Source organism: Camelus bactrianus, chromosome 2 (assembly GCF_048773025.1).
Source record: "Camelus bactrianus isolate YW-2024 breed Bactrian camel chromosome 2, ASM4877302v1, whole genome shotgun sequence".
In the NCBI taxonomy this organism is placed as follows: domain Eukaryota; kingdom Metazoa; phylum Chordata; class Mammalia; order Artiodactyla; family Camelidae; genus Camelus; species Camelus bactrianus.
In genome coordinates this window covers 22,915,231-22,938,061 of record NC_133540.1, presented here as the reverse complement: position 1 = coordinate 22,938,061, position 22,831 = coordinate 22,915,231, and the positions used below count along the sequence as shown (strand labels likewise).

The window sequence follows — 22,831 nt, the reverse complement described above, 5'->3', positions numbered from 1 at the left end:
AATTCAAATTGTAGCATTAAGAATGACTTTGAGTTAACTGAACATAGAAAAATAGTTCTAAAACCAACTTCTAATGTGTATGGGAAAATGAAATCATCTTTCCTTAACTAAAACCAGTAGTTTTAAAACTCCCTGGTATTTTCTGCTTTGGAGGACTAATGGGGAATTTTGTCTTTCTCTACTTAGGTGCTATGGAAACAAACCACTGCTGGAGAACAGCTTTAATACGCAGGTGATTTTTTGTCAGCACATTTGGTGAGATGTCACTTCTAGGAACCTCATTCAGCCGTGCAGGCTGATTCCTTAGCTCTTCATAAATAATGAGCTGAGTATCAAATTCTTCTCTTTTATCCCCAAACAGTGGGTGAACTAGTTGTAAAATCTCAGGTCGACAACAGATCCATTGGGATTCAAGAAGAGATAAATGTGCATGTTAAATACCAACAAACCATTGGGTTTTCTTAAACTCAAGAACAAAAACCAATTGCTGATTTAGTACATGAGCATGATTATAATGCAGCTTATATAAATTTAGAATAAAATGGTAATAGCCAGAATTCATATACACTTAGCACGTGCGAGTACTATGTCAGGTGCTTAAGTACCTGTGAGGATGTGTGGCTGATGTGACCACTTCGCAGGAGAGGCAGTTGAAGCTCAAGGTGAAAAATCTGAGCCCCACCCAGAGTAACAGTGGGCAGGGACCAAACCAATCTCTGCCCAGTGCTGTGAAACTGATCAGTGTGCTGAACCTGTGATAGTTTTAGGAAATTATCTTTCTCTCGTTACAAGTTACATTAGGGAGTAACAATACCATTCACCTTCTAATTTTAGCTGCAGAAAGGAGTCTAGTGGAAAAGTTGACACACAACGGGGGTGATAATTATTCATACCCATAATTCCCTTCTCAGTTATGGGATTCCACTTAAAATAGAATTTGCTTATTCATATCACCTTTATTTCTGTACCATTAACTGCATATTCTTATCCCTTCCTCTAGTCCACAGATTTCCAAGGATACAGACATGCACATTAGACTACAACTTCAAAATCTGACTGCAGAATAATGTGTATTTTGACAATGCAAGTATTTCTCCACAAACAGTACAAGTGGTAGAAAGAGGCAAATTTAAGCTGGGGTTCCAGGGACAACTCTGGCCTCATTCAGTGAGTTTGTGGGCACTACCAAGTCTTTCCTCACAGCCAGGATTCCTTTTCTCAGCAATCAAGGCTTCTTCTGGAATGTAGTTTCTCAGTGAGACATGAAATCTTTCATAGTCTTTGTATGTTTTTCATCAACTTACTCCCATGGTCCATCAAACAACATGTTTGACTTAAGAGTCAGAACTCATGAAAATGAGAGCATAGAGCTTTCTAGGGCAAATTAATAGGATTTCCCAAATTTCTTTCGTTTAATGTTTCCTTTATTAATATATCTGTGTATGTGTGTGTGTGTGTACATATGCAACACATTGAATAGATATTAATATATATGTATATTTTTTAGAAAACTATAATTCTACAATTACATAATATATAATTATAATTATATATTATTATATATTATATAATTGTATTACATAGCAATATTTTCATTGCTCCTTTATTTCTTGATTTCTAATAACAATTATCACCTAGATAGCATCTGAGATCAAACACAAATTCCTAATCATGGTGATTCAGGCACAGTTGCAGAACTGAGACATGATCTGTCCCATCCAAGGGCTCTCAGTGCAAATCTGCTTTCCTGTTCTCCAGGTGTCTATCTCCTCTGCCCTGGTTTATACAATTCCTAGTCTTTCTAGTCTTCCAGCCAATGCTTGAGTCATCTTCTAGGATCATTTTCCCAATAGGTATGATACAGGCAAAAATAAAGGGGTGAGAGGATGGCCGTGCCCCAGATCTCAGTGGAGTCCCTGGGACATGCCCTGCCAAGTGAGGGCCCTTGGCTTTGTGTAGGAAGGAATTAAAGAGTGAGTCATAGTTGAGTAAAGGTAGATTTCTTTCAGAGAGATGTACACTCCATAGACAGAGTGCAGGCCATCTCAGAAGGCAAGAGAAAGGCCAAGAGGTGTGGGGTTGGGTGTTTAGTTTAAAGTAAAAGTAGATACACACTCTATAGATGGAGTGTGGGCTGTCTCAGAAGGCAAGAGAGAAAGCAACCATGAGGTGTGGGGTTGTTAGTTTTTATGGGCTTGGTAACTACATATGCTAATGAGTAGGATGATTATCCCAACTACTTTGGAGAAGGGATGGGAATTCCCAGGAATTGGGCCACCACCCACTTTCTGACCTTTTATAGTTAGTGTTGGAACTGTCATGGCACCTGTGAGAGTATCATTTAACACACTAAGGCACCACAATGAGTGTAAAATGAAGCTCAAGGTCTACTAGAAGTCAAATCTCCTGCCATCTTGGGTCTCAAGGTCTACTGGGAGTTGACTTTTTCACCATCTTGATGCTAATTGCTGTGTCATTTCTTTAATGGCTGTGCCCTGCCACCTTCCTTCATGTCTCAGGTAGGTAAGATTGAAACTTGACTAATTTCTGCCAGCCTTCCTCCTTGGAGCCTGAAGCATCACCCTACCTGGCCCCACACTCTAGCCCACAGGCTGGGGGACCATATCTGGATGCTCTTAGAACAAGGACTGCTGCCTACCTGACTTCTAAATCTGGAATCCTGCCTGGGAGAGAAGACAAAGGACTATCTGTTAAAATTGCTGACCAAGGATGAACATATTTCATTAAGCCAAAAAACATACCAAAGCAAAGTTTATTGACGGAATTACCCAACTACCCCTTCACTTCTCAGCATTCCATTATCAGCTGTGCTTTTTGACATATTTTAAAAACAACAACAACTCTATTTTATTACAGGACTACCTTCGTCAAAAGTAAAAGGTTGCCTAAGGTTTTGTTTGCTTTGGCGTCAGGAATGAAAATTGTGAGGGTCGTTTGGATTTCTGGTGAATCTTTTCCTTTATTGTTTTATTGAGATATAATTGACATACCATAAAATCCACTTTTTAAAAGTGTTTTCCAGTGGCTTTCTGTATATTCATAGAGTTGTGCAATCAACATCACTCTATGATTCCAGAGATTTTCATCACTTCAAAAGGAAACCCCAAATTCTGACAAGTAAGGAGCTTGAAAGTTGTCACCTTGTCCTAACAAGTAAACAACAGAACAAAGTGAAAACCAACAACTCTCCTTAGATCCATCAGAGAAGTGAGGTCACTGAGCAAACTGCTGGCCCCAAACTGGAGACACAAGAAGATACAGAGAATCACAACCTGCTGGAGCAGAAACTTCCACTGGAATCAGGGCTGGGGCAGACGAACTTGAACTATAATTGCGAATCTGTGGAGGCTTAGAATGGACAAGTGTGAGGGTTAAAATCTCCAAGGGCACCCAGTCATGGTGGGGGGCTCACTTTGTGTCATTTACCTGCAGGAGCTCAACCACATTTTCGCAGTGAACACTGGAGAAAAACTCTCTTGTGCTTCTGGCTGGAGGAAGGGGAAAGAAACCATTTAAAGCTATGCCAGAGCATCCTGTGCTTTATAACAAGATCTGCCCTTGAGGGGAATTATTTTATCATAGCTTAACCTGCTGAATTTTTATCAGCCTAACTGAGCTGGGGGGAAGGAAACACACAACTCCAGCCACCCCTTCTCTACAGAGAAGGAAAATATCAGCTCCAACCAAATGTAACCACCCTTTCCCACCTAAGGTGGGGAGAACAAATTGAGAAGCCCATGCTAAGTTCAGAGTTCAGAGGCTCAAAGACTGAGACCTGATCTTCTACTGGGGTAGAAGCATCCCCTCCCTCATACTTTGCCACATCACTAAATACCTGTTTACCACAGTCCCTTTTACCCATCATGTCCAGCTATCAAGAAGAAATTACAAGGCATACTCAAAATCAAAAAACACAGTTTGAAGAGAGAGAGCGAGCAACAGAACCAGACTCAGACATGGCAGGAACGTTGTAATTCTCACACTGGCAATTCAAAGTAACTATGCTGAATATTCTAAGGACTCTAAAGAAAAAGCAGATGTCATGCAAGAATGGATGGACAACGTAAGCAGAGAGATGGAAATTATAAGAAAGAATATAAAAGAAAAGCTAGAGAGCAAAAACACTATAACAGAAAGGAAGAATGACTTTAAAGGGCTCATTGCTAGACTGGGCACAGCTGAGGAGAGCATTTCTGAGACGAGAATATATCAATAGAAATGTCCAGAATTAAAAAGCAAAGAGAAAAAAAGACTGAGAAAGAAAACAGAACAGAATATCCAGGAACTGTGGGACAACCAGAAAAGGTATAACCTATGTGTAATGGGAATACCAAAAAGAGAATAAAAAGAGAAAGGAACAGAAGAAATATTTGAAGCAATAATGAGGGACAGTTTCCCCAAATTAATGTCAGGCACCAAACCACAGATCCAGGAAGCTCAAAGAACACCAAGGAGGATAAACACCAAGGAAACACACATAGAAAACTATGCCGAGGTACATCATATTCAAATTTAAAGAAGTTATTCAATGAGAAGAAAAATGTCACAGGTCATAAACTCAAGTCTACATAAGGAAAGGAAGAGCATCAGAGAAGGAATAAGTGAACATAACATTAAAACTTTTCTTTTTATCATTCTTAATTGAGCTAACAAACAACAGTTTGTTCAAAATAGTAATAGCAAAACACAATAGCAAAAATGTATATATTTACATAAACGTGCATAATTAAATACACGGCTGCAGTCATTTTACGTTTGTATGTAAATATACGTAATTGAATGTATATTGATAAAGGATGCTTATGCATAAACATATATATGTACATGCAGAATGAACGACAGCAATGTTACAAGGGGCAAGAGGGCGAAATTAGGGTTATTTCGTTATTACAGGGTACTTGTCCTACTTATGAAGTGGTATAGTGTTATTTGAGTGTGGACTTGGATTAGTTGTAAATGTATGCTACAAACTCTAGGGCAGTCATTTAAAAAAGTCTTTAAAAAGTAGTATAATTAATGTGTTAACAAAAGAGAGAAAATGGAGTCATATAAAATGCTCCCTCCATTAAAGCCATAAATGGCAGTAAAAAAAAAAAAAAGTGGAAGAGTAAAACAGAAACAAAGAACAAGAGCAACAACTAGAAAACAGTAAAAAAAAAAAAATATGGTGGATATTAATTATATTATAGTTACTTTAAATGCCAATGGTCTAAAAACACTCATTAAAGGAAAGAGATTGTCAGAACAGATCAAAAAAGAAAAAAGACTCAACTTTATGTTGCCTACAGGAAACCAATTTTAAATAGAAGATACATTTAGATTAAAAGCAAATGGATGTTTAGGAAAAAACACAATTAAAACTGGGCAAGAGTCTTAAATAGATATTTCTCCAAAGAGAAAATACCAATCACCAAAAATATACCAATAAACACATGAAGAAATGCTTAACATTACTAATCACAAGAGAAATGCAAATCAAAGTTACAATAAAACCACCTCAGATCATTAGGATGGCAACTATAAGATAATAAAAATAATAATGTTTTGGCAAGCATGTGAAGAAATTGGAGCCCTTTTGCACTGATGGTGGGAATATAAACTGGTATAGCTGCTGTGGAAAACAATGTGATGGTTCCTAAAAAAATTAAAAATAAAATTACCATATGATCTAGTATTCCACTAGTGGGTATATACTCAAAAACATTGAAAGCAGAGTCTGAAAGAAATATTTGTACTCTTATGTTCATAGCAGCATTATTCACAATAGCTAAAACTTGGAAGCCACCCAAGTGTTTTATGACAGACAGATAAGCAAAATGTGGTATATACAGACAATGAATTATTATTCAGCCTTATAAAGGAAGGGGATTCTGACATATGCTACAACATGTATGAACTTTGAGGACATTATGCTAAGTGAAATAAACCAGTCATAAAAACACAAATACTATGTGATTCCACTTATATGAGCTACTTAGAGTAGTTAGTCAAAATCATAGAGAAAGAAAGGAGACTGGTGGTTGCCTGGGCTGGAGGAGGAGACAATTGAAAATTACTGTTTAATTGGTATAGATTTTCAGTTTCACAAGATGAGGAGTGTTTTGCAGATGGTGGTGATGGCTTCATTGAACTGCACACATATAAGATGGTTAAGATAGTAAATTTTCTATTATGTCTATTTTATCACATAAAAAGCAAATCAAAAATTTGATAAATAAAATAAAAAGTGGCAAAAGGCAAGAGATGGAGAAATGTAACACATCATGCTAACACTAATAGAAATAAGGCAGTCTTAACTATATTAATTTCAGACAGAGAAGACATCAGAGCAAGGACAGTTATGAGGGCAAAGGAGGCATTACATAATAATAGAGGGGTTATTACATAATAATAATTATGTAATATGTATTATTACATAAACAATATCTCTAAGAAGATATATCAATTTTTAATGTGTACACACTTAACAAAATATGTGAAGCAAAAATGTATAGAACTACAAGGAGAAAGAAATAAATCCGTTATTATAGTTGGATACTTCAAGATTCTTCTATTAGGAATGGACAGAAACAGTAAGCAAAAAATCGGTAAGGACATAGGAGAATTCAACAGCACCATCAATCAACTGGATTAAATTGACACCTATTGCCTACTTGATCCAACAACAGCAGACTACACATTCTTTTCAAGCTCACATGGAACATTCACCATGATAGACCACATTCTGAGCCATGGAGGGAAAAAGAAACCTTAACAAATTTAAAGCAACAGAAATCATTCAATGTCTGCTCTGAGACCAAAACGGAATTCAGCTAGAAGTCAATAAAAGAAACATAGTTCAAAAATCCCCAAATACTTAGAGATTAAGCAACATAATGCCAAGTAACACACAAATTAAGGAAGAGAGGTATAAGAGTTCTTTACATATTCTGGGTACTAGTCCTTTATCAGGTTCATGCATTGCAAATATCTTCTCTCATTTTGTGAGCTGCCTTTCCTAACTTTATTTTATTATTATTTTTTTAACATTTTTTATTGAGTTATAATCATTTTACAATGTTGTGTCTCCTAACTTTAAAATATAAGGAAAACTGATATAAGAAGCACTTGAATTATCATCAAAATCTTATTTCATTTTCACAATAATTTCTAAAGGGGAGAAAAAGTATAGAAGGTTGGAAGAGAGATAATATTTGAGAACCTGCTCTGTACTAGAAATTGGATATATGTTACCTCATTTGATCTTCAAGAAATATCTTCCAAGTAGCCTCTTTTACCCTCATTTCACACACAAGGAAACTGAGGCTCAGATTAAACAGCATTCTAAACTCACTTGAGCTAATAAAGGGCAAAGCAGAGATTTAATTGCATGTTTGACTCTGAGGCTCGTGCCAGTTCCAGTCTATCTGATTACCTTGTTCATTTTCTAAACGTGTCTACACTTGATCAGAATAAAATTATCCAGATGATTACTGTTTGCCCTTAATGAGAAAATTCTGTGCGATGCTTCAGCTTCTTCCAGTGAAAGCTTCAGCGTTTATGCTCATAAGCATTCACTGGGTAGGCACAACATACCCCCTCGAGACAAAACCACAGCTCTGCGGTCTCGTACTGAAGTCAGACTTTGCATTTACAACATCTACTCCGAAGTGAGAGAGAAGAGAAAGATGTGTTGATTAAAACTGTCTCTTGGGAATATTGCATTAACGTATGTATCTGATTCAGTCTTTTGCCAGATGCTTTTCTTTGTACATTATCTTGTGATATTACAAGTGAGTAAACCGATGCCCGTAAGACGTGGTAAGATTCAAACCTAGAGCCACGTGATTTCAACATCCATGGATTTTCTTCTATTCCTTTAAACCAGTGAACAATGGGAAAACACCATACAGCTGACTGATTTCGCCTGTGTTCCATGTAATCCACGTGCCTGTTGTGAAGTGAGTGAAAGCAATGAAGCAAAATATTGTGCTTTTCCCAAAAGGCAAGAAAGAAAAAAAAGGTGTGACTAACTTGTTTTCCTTGGTTTTGTTTTTAATTTTAAGCTAAATTTTACTAGTTGTTGAGGCTCCTACTTCTTTATTTATGTATGACGCATGCACGTATAATGTACGTATGTGTATATATATATATGTATTCATCTTGAGTCTTGGTGTTTTATGGCTTTTTAAAAAATTAATGAAACAAGTGAGTGTTCATATCACTTTCTCTAGCTCCACCTGTTTTGGTTTGCTGCTGATTTCCTTTTGGAAGACTCTTTTGGAGACTACTTGATCTATCTTACTAATGCATTCCCGCTAGGCAGTATCAAATAGACTTTAATAATAATAATAGCTGTCAGATATAAAGCCCTTATCTCTTGGGTGCTTACCGTAAGTTATCTCTAAGTCACATGTCACGTTTGTGTCACTGTTCTCATTAAGGCCCACAGAGGTTCTATGACTTAATCAAAGCCACGTGGTAGCAAGTGGTAAATCCCAATGCAGGCATGTCCCGCTCCGAAGCCCATCAACTCTGTTCTATAACACAACACCCAGCCCTTTATGGGCATTGAGTTTACCAAAGGCCTAACCAATGGCAGGGGACAACCATAGAAGTAAGGCTCAGACAAGAGTTCCAGGTCACCTGCCACTGCCATCATCCCTGCAACAAGCACTGCCTGTTACAGGCACAGTGTGTTCATAATTAGGCATAAAATTATATAAAAATCTTACAGTGTTGAATTGTTGTATTAGCACCAAAGCAACTTAAATTTTGTAGACACGTGGGATGTAGGTAAAATGTAACCTTTGCTTTCAAGGGGTGATTTTAATTGAAGGAAAAGACAGGCAATGCTTGCTGTACGCCAATCTCTGATGCACCACAAAAGTTAGGGTTAAGGTTATGGTTAAGGTTAGAATTAAGTTTAGGGTTAAAGTTAGGGTTAAGGTTAAGATTAGGGTTAGGGTTAAGGTCAAGTTTAGAGTTAGGGTTAGGGTTAAGGTTAGGTTCAGCACTCTCATTTGAAAAATGAGATTAGATTAACTAATATCTAATATAGATATAAGTTCCAATATTATGTGATTCCTTTAAGTAAATCTAGGAATGAGTTAATAAAATATGAGAGCTGTTCTGGGACTATTTACAATAAAGTACTCTGCCTGTAACAGGTCCTGTAAGAGGAAGTCTCCTGAAAAATAAAGAGAGGCATGGTTTAGCCAAGTAAGACGGAAGCCTGTGCCGTGCGACAGCCGAGCAGAGAAGATGCAGAGACTGAGGTAGACTCGGGGAGAGTGTGGAGGCGCTGATGAGGGGAATGCACTTGATTTCCAAAATGGACAATATTTTTAAAGGTCACAGAAATGATATTTTGCAACTGAGAACAGAACAATATTTAGAAGTTGTATTTGGGTGTGAATGAAGTTGCAGAGAGGAAAGCCAATTGACCAAACTGACACAAGACACAGATGGGATGTGATGTGGGCTGTGCTAAGAATAGGGTCTCAGAGGCCAGGAGCTGTGGTCAGGGTCAGGGATAGAGAGAAAACTGGCAGTCAGTAATATTTAAAGGACTACAGTGGTCTATCTTTCCGATCAAAGTTTTGAAATTTGAAGACATTCCATTAGTACTAATGCAACGCGATGACAAACAATAATAACATGGCAATAAAACCACCTCACTCTGAATGGAGGAAAGGGGCTGCGGACAAAGAAATCCTTCATCATCAGGTGACTAGTAACAGAAGTTGTTCCGTGAAGGCTATACATGGATAGCCTTCACGAAAGCAATGGCTGCCAAGGGAGCCCTCAGTGCCTCACAGCAAGCTCTCAATGAGATGGTGTCATCATCTTGCAAAGGAGCCAAGTGCAGCTCACGGAGATTACAGACCATCCCTCCAAAGCCCCAGATCACAGTTAGTAATTCCCAGAAGGTGAGTTTGATCCAACCTCTGGGTGACTCCAGAGCATGTCTGCGTGAACCCTGTATGGCTCCCTGGCCCACTCACAGCCAAATGGAAATTTTAAAAATTACATACTTGGCTTTCAGCTTAAGCAGCTTCATACAACTGGTCTATTTTTTTTTTTTTTCAGTCTCAAGATACTATGGTTAGCCTATATTTATTTTATTTTTTAAATGTTTGATTTTGGAGGGGGAGGTAATTAGATTTATTTATTATTTTTTTAATGGAGGTACTGGGGATTGAACCCAGGACGTCATGTATGTTAATCACACACTCTACCCCTGAGCTATGTGCTCCTTCTCACTCCCTGCCCCGTTAGCCTATATTTAATACTAAATAAGAACACAAGGCAGGGGGTGTGGGGCATAGCTCAGTGGTATAATGCATGCTTAGCATGCATGAGGTCCTGGGTTCAATCCTTAGTACCTCCAGCAACCAAAGAGGAAAAAAAAAATACTTAAAAAAAAGAGCACAAGGCAAGTTTTTTTTAAAAAGTGCAATTTTTTACAAGGAAATACCATTTTCCTGTTTAAATACTTCTTCAGGGAAAATTGCACCTGAATATATTTAAGTAAATTATTATTAAACATTTTGAATAAAATTAAAATTTTAAATTAAATAGCCATGATTAATATTCTAAATACCTCAGCATTACTAGAGTGTATTAGAAAAAAAGTCAGCCAAATAAGAAAAACGGGGGGAAAATAAAGTAAGCTAAAAATGCTAGGAACTGTGTATTAGGTTTCATTTCAGTCTTATTTAAACATTTTCCTTTTGAAGAAATCACACACGTGGCACTTTGAAAATATTTCAATTGCTCCTGGTTTTGAAGTCATCCTAACACTTCTTTTACTTATTTTTCATGCTTTCTATAGTTTGGACATAATATTCCCTTCCCAGCCAGCTCTGCCTGAACCAACACTACAGTAGTCTTGGCCGGAGAGTAGGTAAGGAAAGAACAGCAGACTCTAAAGTTAAGAATTTATATCCAACTTTTTAGTTGAGTATCCTCACCTCACCATCAGTGTATCTGGGAAGTGGATAAATGGATCTCATCAGCAAGAGGTCATAGCAGTGCCGCTCCATTCAACTAACATTTAATGCATAACCCAAGCGGTCCAAGTTCTGTGGAAGATGCTGGTAGTAAAAAAAGACTTACTCTTGACAAGCATTGTGTTCAATGGGACAGAAATGCATCGTTTTAACATGGAGCAGATGGAGTGTAACGTCCACCTGCCCACCCTCAAGGTGTGTAGTCACAGTTTTCTGGGAGCCACTTCACTCAGAACTGAGGGAAGCTTCCTGAAGACACTTGAAGCAAGCCTTGACAGTGATAAGAGCCTTAGCGGCATGAGGTCCACTATGAGAAGACAAGAAAAATTATAGAGAATCGTCATCTGGCCAGGTCATAGAGCATACAATAGGATTATTGGAACGTTTCTGCTTTTTTTTCCCTTTGCCTAGGTTATACATAATTTATGCATTTGAAACAAAAGTTATCTTTAAGCATGTAATAAGAACAAGAGATGCTTCAGCTGAGAAAGGAGCTGACATTAATCAAAGACAAATGGAAACAAAGTGTCAGCTGATGTTCATAGCTCTGGAGAAATAACAAACATATCCAAGGGTCCTACTTCTTTTTAATGCGTTTGGTTCCAAGTTCAGTCGTTTATGGGATGTTTCTTCCTTGGAGTCCTCTGTTGTCACATGAGCAGGACGAGGGCGGTGGTGGAGACTCAGGAGTTTGTTAAATACTTTGAGGCGGATTGAGGAAGACGTGGTGTTATTGTGGCTACCCATGGTGTAAGTTACAAATTCAAGGGTGGGACGTAGATGTGATACCCAAGTGCACGTTCACTGGCTTTAAGCAGAGATTCCTTTTTATTCAAACCGTCAGTTTGGGGAACAGAAGCTGGTTTCTGAGGCAGGTGAAGAGGTTCCCTTGGGAGTGTCTGTGGAAGGCAGCTATTATTATTTCTAATAATCCTGACTCTACTGACACAAGTATTTCATTCTAGTTTGCCATGCAAGTCTCTTTGGCTGCCAAATAATAACCAAATAAACTAAGTGGAGATCCAGTGAGCATAGCCCCAAAAGTGAGTTGCAGTAGGGATACCTCGTTGTATGATTAACTCCATATTAGGGCTCAAGAAATATCACAGCCTACTCCTCTCCCTGCTGTTACATTACCTGACAAATGGCCATTTGCACAAGAAGACGGTGCCTCAGAAGGAGCACAAGAGGTCACTTCCAGTGTCGCTTAAAGCCTGGCACTAAATCCAATAAAGTCTGCCTTCATTCTTGTCCTTAGTGAATCCACCACTGCTTGTTCCCTAGCACTTCCTTGACCTGATAACTTTTAAGATGAAAATACTTCGTATTTAAATAATGTTTTGCAGCTCATAAACCACTTCTATGCAATTTGCTTTATTTAGATACTGCTGACAACCCTTCGTACTAGACAATTATTTGGGAAACCAAGATTGAAAGAGGAAGAGAAGTAAGAGGTATTTATGCCTACTGGCCTTTAAAAAACCCCTCTGGGTTTCAGAGGGACACCTGTCCCCATTTTATAGTTGAAAAAACTAGAAGTTTAAGTAACATTGAAGGTCATAAAGCTAGTAATTGGTAGATCTGGAACTTGAAATCAATTTTTTGACTCTTTGGAGTAGTTATCAACATGAGTGATGATCAGAGTCACATATTTTTAATTTTAAATTCACATTTCTCATCTATATCCCAGATTTCCTTGGGACTAAGGAAGCAGACGTGAACTTTGAAAGCTTTTGCAATTTTTTCTGATGTGATATCCTGGTTAAGACCCACTGCTTCCTCATGTGCTTCTTTATTATAAATTATCTTCTCAAACTAGACTTAGATCATCAAGAATCATTCACCATCTTTTAAAAATGATTCTTGATTTAACTACATTTAAACATCTTGCAAGGATTCTGATCATCAACTTGACCATTAATAATTATGAAACTTGACTAAGAGATATCCAGTTTTTTACTAGCCTGTAATACCCTCAGTATGTTTTTTTTTTAAACTTTTATTTTCTATTGAAGTTAGTTTACAATGTTACAGGTGTATAGTGAAGGGATTCAATTATACATCTATTCTTTTTTCAGACTCTTTTCCATGATAGGTCATTACAAGCTATCGAATATAATTCCCTGTGCTATACTCAGTATGTTTTTGTATTATAATTACTTAAAACATCTTAAGCACATACAAAGTTGTAGCAGTGAAGACAATATTGGTGCAGAAATAGACAAAACACAGACAAAAGCACCAATGGAATAAAAGGGAAAATCTAAAAACAGGGATCCACATTGAATTAAATGAGTATATATTTGGGTACGTAAAATGAGCACCAAATTCATGATCATTATTATTGTTGTTGTAGTTGGCAAGAGTTTTTCTACAGAATAGTGAGTGATGTATGGTCTTTCAACATAGTTATGAGGCAATCCAGGAAGAAGTTAGTAAGAAGCTACAAAGCTTCAGTTCTATCATGATTTAAGTGTGTGGATCTAATGTCTAACATGATGACTACATTTGATAACAGTGTAGTGAATAACTGAAAATTGCTAAGAAAGTAAGACTTAAATGTTCTGACAAGAAAAAAGAAGAAATATTCGAGGTGATGAATGTGTTAATTCTCTGGGGGAGTCCTTTCACAATGTATGCATGTATTAAATCATCACATTGTGCACTTTAAATATCTTTCAACTTTATTTGTCAATTATATGTCAATAAAGCTGGGGAAAACAACAAAGTCCTTGAATCTAGATTTTATAAAAACTATTGTTAAGAAGAAGGAAATACTCTGAGAAAAATGGGCAAAATATTTGAACTTCACAAAAATAGGAGATTGTTGCTTAACATCTAAGAGGGGTTCGGTGTCATTAGTGGTCAGGAAAAGGTGAATTAAAACTACAATAAAATACCATTATACACCCATAAGTTTGACCAAATAGTAATAGTATGAGGTCTGCTGGCAGGGGTGTTAATAAGACCAACTTTGGAAAACAACCTGGGATTAGCTAGTAAAGTTGAAAGAACGCACATTTTCTCATCCTACAGTTTGAACCCTAAGCTAGAACTTGTGAAGTTTCTTGTCCATGTGGAACAGAAGACATTAAATGTGAAAAATGTCTGTAGCATCATTGCCCTTAATTATCCCAAACTGGAAACAATCCAAATGTCCAATTAGAATGGATAATCATAATATTGTCATAGATTAGACTATTTTCTAGCAACAAAACAAAATAAATTCTGTCTCCATTCCAAACCTTCCACAGATTATATTGAATAAATGAAACTAGACAAAAAATATAATACATTTTGTATGATTCCACTCATAAGAATTTTTTTTAAAAACCCACAAAGCTAAACTATATTTTTTGGGATTCACATGTATTTGGGAAAACCACAGAGAAAGTGTTACTATAAAATCAAGGCGATGGTTCTCTCCAGCAGGAGAGGAAAGGAGTGGAATCTGGAAGAGGCACCCACACAGTGAGGTGGAGGAATTCTTGGTGAGCAGAGTATTTTATTTCTCATTCTGGGTGTTGGCTTTGCAATTTTTCATTATGCTCTTCCATTACGCTTCAGATGTGCAATTACCCTGTATGTGTATTCTAGTTTACACTTTTGAAAAGACTTTAAAAAGACTGCTTAGGCAGGAAAACCTGATATAAATACCCTCAAATTTGAGTATCATAAGAATTTGGGGTTAGGAAATAGTAAGGAGAAATCCATTGTGGGTTTACTGGGGAAACGGTACACATACGTGTAATCGTTAGAACCCGTCCACTGGGCTACCAGTGTGTCGTCCTGTGGTAGGGAGTGGTTGGTGATTCTCGACCTGCTTTTTCAGCTCAAATAAAATTTTCAGACAATGATCTCTAGCCTTCAGAGAATGACAGTACAGCTGTGCTGCTGGGGAACGCAGCCATGAAGCCCCCGCAGGTACGGCATGGGGACTGAGATTTTAATTAATCAGCATGTTTATTTTGCTGGCAGTAATCCTCCCACCACTTCCCACATCCAGAGTCTAATTTTACTATTTCTGTGGAGAACAATATTATCTTCCCCCCAAGACCTCTCCTTTCTTTTCTTGCTGTCTCGGGTCATTAGGAAAGGGTTGTTACCTTTCACAAGAATCTGACCAAAAAAAAAAAAAAAAAAAAAAAAGATAAACCAATGGATTCTTATTAAAAATACAAAAAAGAAAACGAGATGCAGCATGGCAACAGATTTGGCCATAAAACCAGGAACACGCTCTGTCAAGACTAAAACATATTTACACATTAAATGAGAGAATTACGAACGAGCGCACAGAAAACAGAGCTATCCCAACAGTGTAAATGGAAACCAGCCCTTATCTCATTTCACACAGAATCCTTCATCCTCCCATCCAGGGAAATAGAGAAGAACGCCATTACAAATAGAAGTGCTCTTCCCAGCACCTCTGGGTCTCTCCTTCTTGCCCAGAGACGTGTTCCCTTTTGAATTCTGATTAATGGGTCATGGTCCCGACAAACCAAACAGAAGATGATGGCTTCTCTGAAATGAGAGTGGTTTTGAGCTTTTCAACCCCATGTCTCAGCCAACACTCATTTGTCACTTGACATCTGTCAAGTGACTGATATGTATTATTTCCCTTAATCCTCATGCAATTTCATGAAATCGGGAACAGCGTGCCCCCCACTCCACCAAGGAGGTAACTGAGCTTACAGAAATTGAGAATTTTGCACACAGCACACCAGTGCTCAAGGAAGCGAGAAGTTAATCCCGGGAGCCTGATTCCAGGGGCTCCAATTTAAAGATGCTCACTAGACCAGTGTCCTTAAGAACAGCCTCCTTAACAGCCTGGAGAAATGATGGCAGATTTCAGAAGCACAATATTTACTCCATAGAGAAATGATATCCGTGGAGAGCCTAGCACATGTGATAAAGAATCAGAAACATTTCTAGGAGCCTGCATCACTGGAAAGACTTTCATTTATTTGTAAAGCCATCAAAACTTCCTGTTGTCTTGTCTGTGACCCGCCTCCCCACCCCCCACCTGTGTTCCCCTGTCCCTCGGTCATACTTCTCACATTATACTGTCATTGGTTTATCTTTTCCTCCTCTCCACTAGATGTTGAGGACAATTAAAGCCAGGAACTTCTAATTCACCTGTCCTCACTGCCTCACGCAGGATCTGGAATACAGCAGACATGATAAACATTTCTGGAACCATGGACTAAGAAATAATATAGCCCTTGTGTTTATTAAATGCTCCTGTGTCTTCGGTACTGTCGGACATCATTTGTGTGCATTATCTTTTATTCCTCACAGAATTTAATGGGGTGAAATACTCGTATTAGTCTTATCTTTAAGCATGTAATATTAGGCTTAGGTTTTAACCGCAGATGACTTGCTCAGGGTCATATCAATAGTCATGGTGAAACCAGAATCCAAACTCAGGGCTGTCTGATTCTGGAAACTTCCCTCTCAAACTCTGCACTGCCCTGTTCTCATGCCTTAAAATGAGTGACCTTTATTAGAAAAAGTTAGTCATGTTAAGTCTCTTTTGACTTGTTGACCATCTTCACTGTGTAGGTTAGTATGTATAAATATGCCTCTTGAAATAGCTTTAATTTCCTGGATGGATGATTCTTTAAGTGTTAGACCCTTCAACCTCATTGGGACCCTCCCCCATAACTGGATGTGCAGAGAAATTAGTGATACTTCTTCTTTCTGGAGGGTAAATACGGAAGGGCTGAGCGATGAACATCCCTGCCAACTGCCTGCATGTTAGATACCAAGATAGAGAAGCAGTGGTGACAGAAAACACAAGTTATTCTGAAATGCAGTCACTTCATTTTTAATAGTTCTTTTTTCTTTTTTTACTGAAGTATGGTCAGTTTATAATGTTGTGTAAATTTCTGGTGTACAGCATAATGTTTCAGTCATACATATACATACATATATTCATTTTCAGATTATTTTTTATTATAAGTTACCACAAGATATTGAATATAGTTCCCCATGCTATATAGAAGAAACTTGTTTGTTTACTTTATATATAGTAGTTAGTACCTGCAAATCTCAAACTCCCAATTTATTCCTTTCTACCCCCTTCCCCACCCTGTAACCATAAGTTTGTTTTCTATGTCTGTGAGTCTGTTTCTGTTTTGTAAATAAGCTTATTTGTGTCCTTTGTTTAGATTCCACATATGGGTGATATCATATGGTATTTTTCTTTCTCTTTCTGGCTTACTTCACCTAGAATGACATTTCCCAGGGCCATCTATGTTGCTGGAAATGACATTCTTTTATTCTTTTTTATGCTGGAAATGACATTCTTTTATTCTTTTTTTCTGAGTAGTATTCCATTGTATAAAATTACCACAACTTCTTTATCCAGTCATCTGTCAATGGACATTCGGGTTGTTTCCATGTCTTGGCTATTGTAGATAGTGCTGCTACGAATACTGGGTGCAGGTGTCTTTTTGAATTAAAGTTCCCTCTGGATACATGCCCAGGAGTGGGATTGCTGGATCATATGGTAAGTCTATTCTTAGTTTTTTGAGGAATCTCCATACCTTTTTCCATAATGGCTACACCAAACTACATTCCCACCAACAGTGAAGGAGGGTTCCCTTTTCTCTATGCCCTCTCCAGCTTTTATCATTCATGGACTTTTGAATGATGGCCATTCTGACTCGTGTGAGGTGACACCTCACATTTTTAATAGCTCTGATTGTCCTCAAATACAACCTCTGCTTATTTAAGGAAACCGAGCATGATGCAAAGAATACTCTCCTTTGAGAAAAGAACAAAATCATTCCTGTTAACCATTTGGAACATGATACGAACGTTGTGGGTTGGCTCCATCTAACCTGGGACATTTTTATTAAAGTTAACTTTTTTCTATATCATATACTCTAGATTTTTTTTTTTTAAGGAGAAATTTCAGGAGCCTTACCAGAGCTGTGTGAACAATTTCACACTTCAAGCAAGAGCTTGGGGAAAACATCAAACCATGTATTTAAAATAGATACCAAGAGAGAAACCAGTTGTTCTGGAATTTTTTCAAAATTTGGTCACAATAATGTGGAATTTTGAGAAATATAAAACAGTCTTCTCTAAAGTGATAACACTCAGAAGGGCAAGGGGAACGCTCACCGAGAATTGCGCATCCTTAGCATTTTAGGGATTCTAGGGTGAAATCACTCCTGCAGATAACACCAGTGAAATTGTGATTTTGTCAAACTATTGCACAGGACTTAGCAAGGGCTGCTGTTGTTTTGCTTTGCACTCTCCTGTCGACTTCCCATTCAAACAATAACAGCACGAAAACAAAAGAGAATTAAGGACAGTCCTTCACGAGGAAGGATTGAATTAGGAAGGCAAAAATTAAACCACTTCCTCTGGGAGCTGGTGAATTACCTACAATCGGGGATACTGAAGCCGAGAGCTGACCACCACTGGTCAGGATATGGAGGACTAGGTCATAGTTACCCAAGGTCTTTTCTCGCACTTGGAAGTCTGTGATTCTCTTGTTCATTTGTGCTCCAGGCTTCTACCCTCCTGTCATGACATTCTTCTATACTCCCTTGACTTCACCTTTTTTTGTTGCTGTTGTTAATTGAAGTATAGTCAGTTTACAATGTTGTGTCAGTTTCTGGTGCACAGCATCATGTCTCAGTCATACATATACATACATTTATTCCTTTTCAGATTCTTTTTCATTATGGATTACTACAAGATATGGGGGTTGTAACTCAGTAGTAGAGCACATGCTTAGCATCCATGAGATCCTGGGTTCAATCCCTAGTATCTCCGTTAAAAAATACATAGGTACGTTGAGAGTTTGAGATTTGCAGGTACCAACTACTATATATAAAATAGATAAACGACAAGTTTCTCCTGTAGAGCACAGAGAACTCTATTCAACATCTTGTAGCAACTTATAATGAAAAAGAATATGAAAAGGAATATATGTGTGTATATGTATGACTGAAACTTGATGCTGTACACCAGAAATTGACACAACTTTGTAAACTGACTATACTTCAATTAAAAATAAAATAACATAAAAAATAAAAAATAATACATAAATAAATTAAAAAACCTAATTAACTTCCCCTTCAAAAATAAAATCAGAGTATATTAAAAAAAGACATGAAGATGAACATTGTCTTGACTTCATCTTTTAAGAGCAGGATCTACTCTCAGAACTTTGACTCCTGCCCGGCCAGAAATCACACCGCTGGATCCAGGAGCAGCTCTGTGCAGGAGGAAGTTTGCAATGGGGCAGAGGGTGAAACCATCTCCATGCTTGTCCAGAGTAAGCCCACACTGGTTCTCCCGCTATCTCAACTGACCTCTCTATTCCTGGACACAGCTGGTGAAATTGGGTTGGAATTCCAACCAAGGGCTGGCCCCAAATCTTACGTTCTTATTGCATCAACGTATCAATCATTATCCTAGCTTTTGGCAACTGAGTCTGGAATTTCAGTTTGTTACTGCTCATGTCCTGGTCCTGCTCACAGCCTGGAATGGGTGAAGGTCGAGGCCATGGCCAAGTCAGACTGTCATAGTGGAAAAGATTCTCTGGTCCATCATCCAAGCTACTGTTGATGCATCAAGAGTGTCAACTGTATCCTTTTAAAGAAATGAAAGTATGTTTCTGCTGATAATATTCTACAGGGGGAGAGGCTGGCTATGGAACTGAATTTTCATGCACTGCCTGACTTGGAGAAATCACAGAATCATTGAATTACACAGACAAAGTCAGTGTCTTGGAGGTCCCTGAATTTACAGCTTACACTTTAGAGATGGAGAAAGGGAGGCTTTGCCAAGTCCAAGGTGATGCTACCGTCGGGTCTGGTGCTGCAGTCTGCTCTTCCTGCAACGTGGTCCTTCATGCCAGGCTATGGAGGGGGCTGAGGGTCAGTAACCGTCTCCGTGTGTCAACAGGAACTCAGGCACTGCCTTTCCCACTGGATTTAAAGACCAATAACAATAAAATGACTTGTCACAAGAGCAGGGGGTACGGAGGAAAGGACCCCAAACAATCCTAGAGCAGTTAAGATCACAGAGCTGCTAGAGGCAAAGAAAATTGTAAATTGTGAGTATACAGAATTTGAAATACCTGATCTGACCTCAGAAACATTCTCAAGGACTAACTCTACCATTTAGACATGTTTCAGTGGACCTCACAAATACTTCTCTTTCCAGCAACTTTACCTAAAAAAAAAAGGATAAAATCTGGCTGTTAGACAAATGAGGGTATCATTTAGCTAATGCTGAAAATACCTTAAGCAGTGCTAAATTCAGCAAAAGGGCATGAAGCCAGCCCATTATTCAAACACAGACGTTAGCCTGTTAAAATTTCAGCCCAAAGTGAAAATCTCAGCCAATAGCATAGGTGGAAACGCATCTTAATTATGAAGAATTGAAGGCATCCTTTTCTAAGGGGTAAGACAAACTTTTATGACATAGAACTATACACACATTCTGCCAATGTCTGGTTCCTAATTTTGAAATAGGGTCATAATTATATAAGATGTAACCACTGGAGAAAACTTGGTAAAAGGCAACTTCTATGAATCTGTAGTTGTTTCCAAATAAAAAGTTAAAAAAAAACAAAACTCCACTAACTCTTGAGGTAGTTAACTAATGAAAAATAACGCACACTCATTACACATCATTTCATGACCCGTTAATATCATGATCAATTGTTATAATGTTACTGTGAGGTGGGTCTTTTGCTTCTGCTGTTACACGCTTCTTCTTTAGCACTCTCAGGAATCCCGTGTAGACTCTCTTTCATTATCAGCCTCATAAGCAAGTGAGTTAAATAAAGGTCAAATATATTCTTTTCCTTTTTTGTACCGTTTAGGTACCTAAACCTCCACACTGGTTCATCTCTTACTTGGCCTGATAGTATTCATTTGAAACACATGAATTTGTTCATTTAAAGATTACAGATAGTTGGTGGAATAATTTTCTTTCTTTTTTTTTTCCAGTTTTAATGTAGAATTATTACAGTTCGACTGCACATACACATTATATTGCATGTAAATACATACATGCAGTATAGTGCACATCTTTTGTTTTCATGTATGGACTAGTTATTGTTTCTAAGAACAGATTAGATCTTTAGCTTTGTAAACTTACATACTTATCAAAGGAATAAAGCCAACTACAAAATAAGAATCAACAGAATGCGGTAATCCAGTCATAAAGGACAGTCACATGTGCTTACACTTATTCAAGAAATCAAAATAATAATTAGTTCATTTGTGTCCTGTAGAATCATTTTCAATGCTGTATAGTGTAGGTAGAATTTTTGTCTTATTTGAGAAGGTAAGAACCTTGTTGTAAGACATTTTTAATTTTATTGACTTTAGCCTGAATGGGTCATGATTCTTAAGTCAAACCCATAATGTTCATTTATTTAAGGATATAATATGTGCCTCTTGTGGAATATTGGCATTGGCAAAGACCGCAAAAATCCTCCAATCACCCACTGTACTTTACAGATGATGACTCTGGCTTCGGAAGATTAAATGATTTGCTCACTAAGGGCACCAGTTATAAGTGAAAAACCTGAAAAACCTGGAGCATCTTTATCACTGTAAACAATTTGTAGCCAGATTTGTTTGCCTGAGTTTGAAACTCACCTCCACCTCCTCATCACTGTGTGACTTTGGGCAAGTGACTTACTCTCCTTGTGCCTCAGTTTCTCTGTGTGTAACATGGGGCAACTAATTGTACAGTTGTTCAGATTTTTCGGAGGTGGTTTGGTACTTTTAATTCTAAATATGCTAGATTTTGGCTGAGATGAGTTTATATGTGTAATTCTTGATAGTCTTGATTTCATCAGAATTTCTTTTATGGGTCTTTTCTATTTTAAGAGCCATTATTTATTATATAACATATTATTAATTTAAAATTGAATATGTAGGTAAATAGCAAGGTCCCACTGTAAGCACAGGGAACTATATTCAGTGTATTGTGATAGCCTGCCATGGAAAAGAATATGAAAGGGAATGTGTGTGTGTGTGTGTACACACACACACACACATATGCTGAATATATATTCAGTTATATATACATATATATATAACTGAATCATTCAGCTGTACACCAGAAACTAACACAACACGATAAGCCAATTATAGTTCAATTAAAAATATATATATATTGTGGGGGATGGGATAGCTCAGTGGTAGAGTGCATGCCTGGCATGCATGAGGTTCTGGGTTCAATCCCCAGTATCTCCATTAAAAATATAAATAAACCTAATTACCTCCCCCTCAAAAAATTTAAAAAAATATAAATAACATTAATAACAAAAACCCGACATTGATGATGTGTACTGCACGATTCATTGCTGTAGCAGACACTGCCATTTCTGTATCTACATCCGCACTTCATCCAGACTCCTGGTCGGGAAGACTCTGGCCAACATTCTGCTTTTCTCTGCTGAGGTCCGGTGGACCTGCTGGTCCTCTCATAAACAATCTTCCCCGGGTTTTGGGGAGGGGGGAGTTTGTAGCTTTTTGTCAGCATTTGGGTCTTCTCCAGAACTTCCAACCTCAAGGTTCTTGCCCACCCAGAGGGGAAGGGCAGGCCCGAGACCCAGCAGGACCTGGGCAGGGCTCTCACCCGCCAGCTGCTACTTTTTTCAGGTTTTGAGCTCGGAGACCAACTGGAGTAGCCAGCAGTCAGCAGAGTCATCTTTAAGCCACAATCCTCTTAGAGTCTCCTAGTGACTTGTGAAGAAATTGGGAGTGGAGTGATTAAGTCCTCAAATCCATTTTCTCTCCAGAAGACTGGAATTAATCACCAGTCCCCTG

The 22,831-nt window shown here is 37.9% G+C and overlaps 1 non-coding gene across 1 annotated transcript; it reads left to right on the top strand.

The window, feature by feature from the left end:
* Window positions 1–22,186: 22,186 nt before the first annotated feature.
* TRNAA-GGC (transfer RNA alanine (anticodon GGC)) lies at window positions 22,187–22,255 on the top strand. The gene has a single exon. It is a non-coding gene; the product is annotated as a tRNA-Ala (tRNA).
* Window positions 22,256–22,831: the final 576 nt, after the last annotated feature.